This window comes from Triturus cristatus, chromosome 4_1 (assembly GCF_964204655.1).
Source record: "Triturus cristatus chromosome 4_1, aTriCri1.1, whole genome shotgun sequence".
Taxonomy (NCBI): Eukaryota; Metazoa; Chordata; class Amphibia; order Caudata; family Salamandridae; genus Triturus; species Triturus cristatus.
The window spans coordinates 1,192,755,353-1,192,766,061 of record NC_140585.1 but is presented as its reverse complement, the minus strand read 5'-3'; the positions used below and the strand labels follow the sequence as shown (position 1 = coordinate 1,192,766,061).

The window sequence follows — 10,709 nt, the reverse complement described above, 5'->3', positions numbered from 1 at the left end:
TCGATTCAATGCACGGGAGCAGAACGCCGCAAGTTCCCAATGCCCCTCCCAGGTTCTCCAGCACAGCACCTTACTGCACGTGTGCCAAACAAACCCAAGGGGGGAAAGGGGATGGAACAGAGAAGAGACGGCCACACTGCTGCTTCTTATTTTCTTTCTTCTGATCATTCCTCCTTGTCTTCTTCTGCTAGCACGACAGCTTAAGACTGTAATGTAAGTAACACAATTAGTCCTATGTCTATCTGCTTTCCTCCCAATATACTCTATCGTCTTATTACCTACCCTGTCTGAGTGTGACCCTTGCCTCTCTTCTGTTGTGTATCTTTTCTTTTTCTTGCTTCAATGTGCTGTAACTGAAGTTGTTAGAGTGTTAATTCTTTATTGGGTATCTCTCTTTCTTAACTCTACTTCTTTCACTTACAGATTCCTCACCTATCGGAATTACAGCTGGACGATACAAGGGTTTCTGTGTTGGTGAGTATCTTTCTGTCTTGCTTCACCTTCTATTCAATTAGGAGTTATGCTATTCGATATTCCATACAGACTAAGTCTTCTTCGATATGTATGTATCTGGTTCTCGTATTCACTTTGTGTCTTTCTCCTTACTTTTAACAGGAATCATGACTCGAAGGTGTCTCTAGCATTAGTGCTGGCAAATATACTTCGCTCAGTCTTAGATAGATTTTTACTCGTGACTAGACGCTTCGCTGCTTAACACTAACTCAAAATAACTGGCACAACCTCACAGAGTTTTCTCTGCTGCAAGCGCGAATGTCTAAAAGCTTGTCACTTCAATATTCACTAGCGCATACTCCCACTGCTCCTCCATGGAACATTCTTACCGCGCTCTTCAGTAGATGAAACGTACACGACGCTCTCCTCCAACGTCCTCCTCTGAAACTCTGGAACAGGGAATGCTGCAAAAGTGGTGCGCGACGAAGTTTTCCCTGTCTGCTTCGCGACGCACCTCAGCAACCTACTCTCCCTCAATACTCAGGTGAAGTGCGCCACAGCACAGGCGCTTCACCTGGATCTACCTGATTGCGAGTGAGCACTAGAGCGCTAACTCGCTGTCCAAACTGGAGGCTCTTGGCGGCCATCTTAGAATCAGTTTTTGTCAATAGTTTAAATTGGTCTTTTGCCTTCCTGATTCTTCCTTTTGCTTTAACTCTTACTGTGTTCACAAGCAATGTTTTCCTGACTCGTGGTTTGATAATCCTGACAATACTATCCAAATCAGAATTACATGTCCCAGAATGCCTACAAAAACAAGCGGCAGTGAAAGCGATCGCGAAAGCGATCGCTATTGAAAAACAAACAAGCCCGCGAGTGGTGCGCGCGCCACAGCGAGACATGTGTTTTCAATGATCGTGCCTGTGTCTGGGCACGATAATCGAAAACCCATGTCAGCAATGAGTGTAATAGACACCAATAGGCCATGGGCGGAGCAATGCGCCCGCCTTTGGCCAATTGCGTGCTGTCTTTCATAAAAAGACGCACGCAAGGGCCAATAGCGTGGGCCAAAAGGAAAAGCACATGCACGAGCGTGTGCGATTCCTAGGTCCATTTCCTAACCCCCTACAAAAAGTCTCTCGCGGCGCGAGCTGTGCTGCACGAGACCTAAAAAGGCAGGGCTGAACCACAGCAACTGAGTGGGCACGGGGTTCAGATAGAGCTCTCGGTGACTGGACGTCAGCCCTAAGACACACTTATGTCAAAGAATAGAAGTGACGATATAGCTCGAAATAGTCCAGAAGCGGGGGGCGCATAAAGGCACATTCCACAGAAGACCATATTATACAATATCCAATTTAAAGGAATGCCTGTTACTTGTGCTTCTCTCCCTAAGAGCCTAGGCGAGACCTAAAAATAATATACAAAGTTTTTTATTTGGTTAAAAAAACATAAAAGAAACAAACAATTCATTATAACAATCTCATTAAATTCGCATTTAGAAATTTCCAAATGCCAAGATCTCCATGATAAGTCATTTTAAATAACAACAGTGTGTAAAAACAACTTGCCATTAATCCATGTGCAAATATCCCCAAAACAACTGCAGCTATCATCATCCTAGGGTTGTAGCAAAGATATCTCAATAATAGATGTACAGGATTTACAAGAGCAGCTAACACTAGCAGCATAAACAGTCTCATTTCATAACATAACTTATATTGTGTGCATAATGCAACTCCTAGTATGTCCTACCATTAACAGACCATTGGAAAATACAGAAAGAGACACCTTGATTCTTATATGCAGCTAGTATAGATATCTAATTATAATTACTTGCTCACTACTTTACGCAGCCTTGCTGCAGCTGCAATGAATCTAATCTTACTTTTAATCACCACATGGCCATAAAAATATATAAAAACACATGATTAATACAATCAATCTATACTTGGATAAATGGCTAAAAGAATCATCCCAGCAAGAAGAACAATTTACATACAGAATGTGTGCAAGTCGTACTGCAATTGAACCAGGATCGCTGGACTGCAGATATTTGGACCTTAATCTCCATATGCAAATCGTAAACTGTGAGACCACAAACATTATGGATGGCCTAGAATCAGTTTTCAAAATCATAATTATTGTTTTATAGTCTTGTATGCCTTGAAGCTCGCAAAGTGAAAGTATCAATTTTCCCGATATCCCATGTAAGCTGGGCAAAGGAGCAGATGGTTTCATTGAATCTAACACAAAGAGGGCAAGTTCCTTCCAGATCCCCAGAAACTCGCCGCCATTTAGAAGTAAATGAACACAGAGGAAGGGTCCCACAACGAAATTTCAAAAATAATGTCTTAGCTTATAGGGGCTCAACCTCATTAAAATAGAGTTCCAGTTTAAAATCTACTTTAAATTCAAGAAATACAGAAGCGAACGAATACAGAGGGAACATATGTGACACACCGCAAATAGGGTGACAGCCTGAACTTGACTCGGTCTGAGTATAGTCTTGAGAGATAGATAGCTTAGAGGGATCAAGCCTGGGATAGGGAGGAGGAATGTGATTCTTTTGTAAATGTACGGTTATAAATAGTGCATTGATGTGCAATTGTGTTGTAGTGTAGTTCCTATATCCCAGATAGGCTCTGCACATTGGAATAATATACGCTATAGTTTTGACATAGGACTGAGTTCAGTATGTCTCTATCGAGTACATTAAACTTAATTACTTGTGTGTGCCAGCTCACTCAGAGGTCACTAGAAACTTCTCGAATATACAAGAAGGGATTAGTTTTTGACAACCGCATAAACATGACAACTTTGTTTCCCTTAGAGTCGTAACAATCTCAGAACCGTGGAAACAATAGATAACAGTTTCACTCAGTCAATCGTGCATGCTTCGTTTCTACAGAGTTGCATAGAAATAGAGAGACGGGCGTTTCAATAAAAAGGGTTTATTGAACAGTCTTATTTCTCATGCAAGAGATATGAACTGCTACAATCGTAAGACAGGCTGCGAAGTACAATATGTACAGAGTTAGCAGTAAGATAAAATAATCCTGCAATAATATGGTTTGTAGCTATGACATATATTCATAAAATACATACATAAATAACACAGGCTAAAATGTGAATACTCTTCTGATGCTTCTAATTTGTTCTACCCCAGTGTACCTAACCTAAGTGTAGTACGAGGTAAGAAGTAGGTGCTGTTTTCTAAAGTATAGCTAGCTATAGTTTAGTTTTGCCAAGAGTTGCCAAAAGTTTCTCTAAGTTCTAGTCTGCTTCATACCTTAGAATGTGCGAGGTTGGAATCTCTTTCCGGGACCCGATATCTAACACCCCGCAAGGGGATTCAGAAACACTGGAGCTGGATTCTCTGCTAGGAGGATGACAGCGTCTGGTCAGTGCATCAGGCTGGAACTCGATCTCCTTCCAAACTTGCCGTGGCGAACCGCAAGTAGGCAGTCGAACTGGACCATACCAGAACCGTGGTTTGCCAAGGCAAGTGCAGGTATATTTATACCTTGAAGGTGTTTAGAAATGCCTATATTGACGTAAAAGTCAGGCATCGGAACGTCATGAATGAACCCCTTAGGAATAGATGTTCATGCATACTAAATGAGTTCTTGGAGAAATCAATATCCAAGCAAGGGAAATTCCTAATGGCTTAAGAGTTCGGTCTTCCAAGAACTCGTTGTGACGTGGATTAACGGATGTATGAGACCATGCCTGATTTGCATATGGCCATGTCTGAACTGGGGTGGCAGAGTGGGCTAAAGAACGGTGATGGATTAAACCCAGATCAGTTGACTGGGGGTGAGTGCTTGCAATGTTCAACACTCCGTCCATCATTTCCTTTGGTTTTTAAAATGTGAATACTCATCTGATGCTTCTAATTTGTTTTACCCCAGTGTACCTAACCTAAGTGTAGTACGAGGTAAGAAGTAGGTGCTGTTTTCTAAAGTATAGCTAGCTATAGTTTAGTTTTGCCAAGAGTTGCCAAAAGTTTCTCTAAGTTCTAGTCTGCTCCATACCTTAGAATGTGCGAGGTTGGAATCTCTTTCCAGGACTCGATATCGAACACCCCGAATGGGGAGTCAGAAACACTGGAGCTGAATTCTCTGCGAGGAGGATGACAGCGTCTGGTCAGTGCATCAGGCTGGAACTCGATCTCCTTCCAAACTTGCCGTGGCGAACCGCAAGTACGCAGTCGAACTGGACCATACCAGAACCGTGGTTTGCCAAGGCAAGTGCAGGTATATTTATACCTTGAAGGTGTTTAGGAATGAATGTATTGATGTAAAAGTCGGGCATCGGAACGTCATGAATGAACCCCTAAGGAATAGATGTTCATGTATACTAAATGAGTTCTTGGAGAAATCAATATCCAAGCAAGGGAAATTCCTAATGGCTTAAGAGTCTGGTCTTCCAAGAACTCGTTGTGACGTGGATTAACGGATGTAGGAGACCATGCCTGCATTTGGTTAGCATGGACAATGTCTAAATAAGGGCTGGATTTTCTATGCGTAAAGAATATGAATTGTACCTATATAAAGGCATAAATCGGGAAACCTATATACGGAATCTAAATCTAGACACAACACCCACTCCAGTTTCGTATGAATGACATTACTAATTCCTAAACATACTAAACATGTCTAAAAGAGAGTATCGCATGATAATCTAAAACATGCTAAAACATATCTAAAAACATATGTCCTAAAAAATGCATTACAAAAACCATTGCTATGCATAAGGTGCTGTACATATTAAAAGCAATGTTTCATTCTAAGGATATGTGTGTATCGGAAATGCCAAAAAGGATGAACCAGAAACATATACACATGATGAAATGGCTCGTTAATACAGAAGAAAAAGGTCTGAAACCATTTCATATCAGGTTAACATAAATGAGTTTTTGATGTGACAAGGTGGCAAAATGTCCCTGGAAGATTTTCAAAGAATTCTTTTCTCTATGAATAGTTCTACTATAAACAGATTACTGTGCCAAAAATGAAAAAAATACAAATTTGGAAAAAAAAATTAATCATAGGAAAAAGTTCCAAAGTTAGTCCCTTGTCTGAAAAAGAATGAAGGCCAAATTCAGAGTCTCATCGGAACACTGTGTAGCTGAATCAAAAGTCAGTGTGTGGGCCTGGAGAAAACATGAAATCTTCTAATCCTGTAGACAAAAAGTCGTCTACCGTAGTAGGTGAAAGTTGGAATACCTCGTTTACAAGATTAACTGCACATAGATGTGAACTATCGCCTTCAGCATTGGTTGCATCAGCAATGTTCGAATCGGATGTTACCTGCGTGCCTGATGTTTCCTCACGTACCTCAGCAGTAGCGATTTGCGTCTGTGAGATCTCAATGAATGCCATCATCAGGATTGGTAGCCGCTGGGGACAACACTGAGCATGGGCCGTTACTGGGTCCAGCAGAGTATCTATATCCATAGGCATGACTGATGGGAGTGTTAGACAGATGTCTAGCATGCATTCTTCACCGCAGAGCAGGCAGCGTAGAACAGGTAAAATGCAATCTTGCCAGATTGGTCTGAATGACAGAAACCATGTGGTATTTAATTCTCGTAGATGAGGTAAACCCAAAATGTGGACGATGTGCTCTCGACACTTCATCTCCAATAGAGCTCTCTCTATGGTGAATTGGGTGTCGATGGTGAGTTGGCTTGCCATATCGTAGCAGTAGGAGCGAAAATAGGATCCCTGCAACAAGTGCTAAAAGGAGCGGCAGTCCGCCAAACACAGAGTGCACAAAGTTTTGAAATATGTAGAGGACTGCTTGAAAAGGTGCTAACAGTCCTGCACACACGTTCTTAAATACATATATAATACCGCTCGTATCAGACATGTTTAAGATACGACCTAACATTTCTGAGAAATGTACAGGGCAGTTTGTATACAAAATGGTATGTATCTCCGCAGAAGTCCTTGCGACTTGGAGATCATAGGTTTCTCTGGCCGAGGTCAGTGGCACTGTTTTTTGTAAAAGAATGGCTTTCATTCTGCTTAGAGTATCAATTCGTATAGAAGAGATGTTCAGTGAGGGCCATAAAGGTGACTCCCTGACTGTGTCTATTTGTGGAATCAAGACTTGCATACAGCAAGTGACCCTGGATGTAACCGTAACTAGATATGGAATACCTGGCAACATGCCACAGCAGCTGTGATCATTCAACATAATGTAACTCCCATTAGAAAGTTGACCAAAAATTGGATTAATCACTGCAGCCGGTGAACCTTGCAGGTGACAGGATAAGTTTGTATTGGAACCATCACAGGCCCGTGTAAGTTAATACCCTGACAAAGGAGAGAACCGCTTAGTGTTTGTTCACAGTTTTCACTGCTAAGAAACACTTCACGTTCCCCACTCCAACATCTATGTGTGTAAGGTAAATCCCAGGATGTCTTGATGTATCCTTTACCCAACCTTTCATATTTGCCTACTGGTATATGTTTTAGGCAATACTGAAAATGAAAAGTTGTAACAGGCAGAGTAATTTTAGCATGTATCATCCACTCAGTAGCCGGTTTTTCTGCCACTGTGTATGGTAATTTTTCCAGTTTTTCAATGCTCAGCATAGTGTAGTCTGCTCCCCTTTGTGCCAGTCTGATCTGTTTATCAGTGAGATTGAATTCTGAAAACAGTGACATAGTGTTGATTAAACGCCAAGGCACATAGCCTGCATGCAAGTTTTGTAGCGTCCAGCCCAATAGCATGATACAACGTAGCGGAGACTGACCATGTTGCAACATGACCAAGTCTTGTTCCATGATGCCTATGACAGAAGACACAATGCTGTCCAATGAATATATTCTGGATGACAAAGTCGTTAACCCGTTGTCTACCACAGAGAGAGTTTTCTCTAAATTAATACAATCAATTTCTCGTATTCATTCTGCAGTCTCTGCTTGGGTAACCTTCCATGTTTCATTATAAGCAGCGTAGATACCGGCATATATAAAAAGTTTTTGACGCGGTTTTCATGGTCCTAGCAAGGATTCCCTAAGGTCTGCGCCTTCTTGAAGTAAAGTTAAGTGTTGTTTTACATCCTTCAGTGTAGCTTTCTGTAGCCAATCAAGGCAAAGTTTCCCTACACTGTATGTTGTTACTACCCCTGGATGCTGTCTTTGAACATAGCATGGGTCTGGCCTATTGATAGTGAAACCCTGGGTTTTGTTCAGGAATCGATCTTGACAGCTGTTTGTGTTTATGGGAGAGCAACCAATTTTTCCATTCTGGATCTGATCTGATGTGATGCAAAATATTATGTACGTTGACCTCCCCCCCGTGTAGTGCTATTGCCTGCAGGTATTGGTATGGTCGGTGTGTTCATGTCTTTGATCTTGGCTAATCCAAGGCAAGACGTTTGTTGGACAGTGTCATTCAAAAACATAATTTGCTCAGGGATGATACAGGCTCTAAACAAAGCTTCTACCCCCTGCACTTGCCAATCTTTTGTACCCCAGACAGATTTTGTCTCAATGTTGTCTTTCCAAAAGTCAAAACCCTGTCTAGACAGTTGGGCAATAAAGGCTGCAGAATAAATCTGTTTCGTATTTGTTAACATATTTTTCGTTCCTGTCTTGTTCACATTTTTAAAGTAAAATGTTTCTGGATTAGACAAATTGTAGCCTGAAAAATATGGAAATTTCATTGAAAAAGTTTTCGAACTACCCTTTGGAGGTCTAGGACAATGTTCCCATTGGTTATACATAAATACATTTCTAGGTGTTGCAGATTTATGCAAGAAATGATGACCATAGTGGTTATAACAATACATTTGTTCACAGTCTGATGAACCTTCGAAATATTCATGATTTGTGAATACTGTAGACATCTCTAGATCAGACAACATGTTATTAACATTCTCGAAGTCCCAATCATCAGAAAAGGTACTAGAGGTAATAAAGTCAATTAATGACATCTTAAATAAATGTGGAATCTTCAAAAGCTCCGACGGGCCAATAATGTCATATTCAGTTCTGTCCCAAACTATACCATCTGGTAAAGGAACGGCTGTGATGTTCACTGCTGACAAGTCTCTTGCTTCACGATGGGATGATTTGTGTGGCTGGAGAAGTAAGTTAACTTTTTTACTTGCTGTGTCCATTTGAATAAATCTTCCATTTACCAGCATACCCAGTGTTAATACCAGAGCTAACCAAAGTAGAAAGAAGAATATTCCCAAAACAACCCATAGTTCAATCCATGGTGAAACCAGATAAGTCTTTTTCAGGAGATGAAAAAAGTCTGTTGCTTGTTCTTTGAAAGTTCTTTGTGCTGGCGTTGTTTCAGGTTCGCTGGGATCCTCAGAAAACGTATCAAAGTTAATGAAATAGCCAGAGGCAGTTCTGTCAATGGTTTGAATTGCATCAGGATTAGTTGAAATCGCTGGAACCAGTTGATCACCTGTTACTTCGTTGTAGACATGTGTATCAGGACGAACTGTTATTTGGGTTTCAAGAGGGACAAGCTCCATAGATTTGTTGCGTAGTCTTTTATTTCTCACTGTAGAATCTTCAAAGGCGATGAGTCTCTCAGTTTGAACCTCTTGGATTGTAGCTAGAGGAGTGCGTCTGCTACATTGGCGGAGTCCACTTGGCCTACTGCTTAGTATCGGCCACATAGTGTGGTTTGATCAGGTCGATGGACACAAATCTTTTCTCCTTTTTACCAGCAAGGGGCAGCAAAAGTACTGTTCTTGATCCATGGATTGATAGGACAGGTACTGGTTGTCTGTAAGAAGGCTCAAATTCCTTCTTGTCCACGATCTTTACTCTGACTAGGTCAGCAAGCTTTGGGATCCAGACAGGCCTTGCTGGGACAGCCGGATTTTCCCCAGTGATGGTTGGCTTCAGGAGCACGTTGCTTTGTTTCGTTCTTAGTTCATTTAAGTCCTGTAAAACAGCCAAACGATCTTTGATATCAAATTTCTTATTTTCCATCACTGTTCCTTGCATATCAAGGTCCGGTACCAACATTCTAGTTCCAAATAGAACTTCATATGGAGTGACACCCCCTAGAGAACTTCTTGGCAAGTTGTTAAGTGCACGCTGGACCCCATAAAGGTGTTTGACCCACCCATCATCCGAACCTAATACCCTAGCTGTTATAGACTGCTTTATGTCCCGGTTTTTTCTTTCCACAACAGAATTTCCCTCAGGATGGAATGGTGAAGAATACCGCAATTATATGCCCAAACTGGCCATGGCTTCTTTGTAAGCTCGAGAGCTAAATGCAGGACCCTGGTCAGAATGTAGTGTGCCAATTGCGTATGTGCCGATAAAGACTCGCAAATCTTTTATAACAGTTCGAGCGTCAGCCGAGCGCTGAGGCCACATCCATAGGAACCTTGATTTAGTGTTTGTGGGACTGCATTCGTCCACAGGGACGGCTGCATGTAGATAGTCAAATGCTGTCTAACAATGGTGTCTGTACTGGGCTGGCTACGTTGTAGACAGGTGCCTGGTGGCGTTCTGTACTGCGATCTCTATTGCAGTCTATACATTCATTGATAAAAATGTGTATCAATGATTTCATTCCTGGCCACCAGTACATCTCTTTTAGTTCTAAAATTGTTTTAGAGATCCCCTGATGTGTCAGACCCTCTCCCAGATGTGCTTCGTAAATCAAAGCTGCTCTTTGTTCCATGTTTGGTATCACCCTATCCCCCACTCCAGGGATTCAAGCAAACGTAACATTGTTCGCATCAATTATATATGAGTGGAAATTATTTAGGTAATGCTGCACCGCTGCCTTTGCTTGAAGCATTGACAGCCAGCATTATTTCACTGTCTATTTTCATTTGCGAACGAGTGATTGCAGCTACGGAAGCCGTTTGCACAGCCCCCTTCGCGGCTTCATCAGCCAATGAATTCCCTTCAACGTGAACGCCATCACGTTGATGACTCAGCATGTGTATCACGTGAGTCTTTTGTAGTCCGTTTCGCAACTGAACTACTTGTTCTCAAAGCGTTTTATGCTTGATTGTGCCACCTTTTGCATCTTTGAAACCATTTTGAAGCCAATTCTGTAAATATTCATTGTAAGATTGAACACAATAAAAAGAATCGCACACTATGAGTGTGGGGAATTCGCGATCCGTGTTTTCAAGTGCCATCTTGAATGCTTGTAGTTCAGCTTGCTGAGCTGTACTATCTCCAAGAGATTGCGTTTTTGTGACCATTGGTCTGAATTTGCCATCGCACATACGACCTTTAACAATC

The 10,709-nt window shown here is 41.6% G+C and overlaps 1 long non-coding RNA gene across 1 annotated transcript in view; it reads left to right on the top strand.

Moving 5' to 3' along the window:
- Positions 1-422: 422 nt before the first annotated feature.
- The window catches only part of LOC146856356 (uncharacterized), a 91,017-nt gene continuing 80,730 nt past the window's right edge, over positions 423-10,709 (top strand). The window contains exon 1 of the long non-coding RNA XR_014980934.1: positions 423-474. This is a non-coding gene — a long non-coding RNA (uncharacterized LOC146856356). The remainder of the gene's footprint in view (positions 475-10,709) is intronic.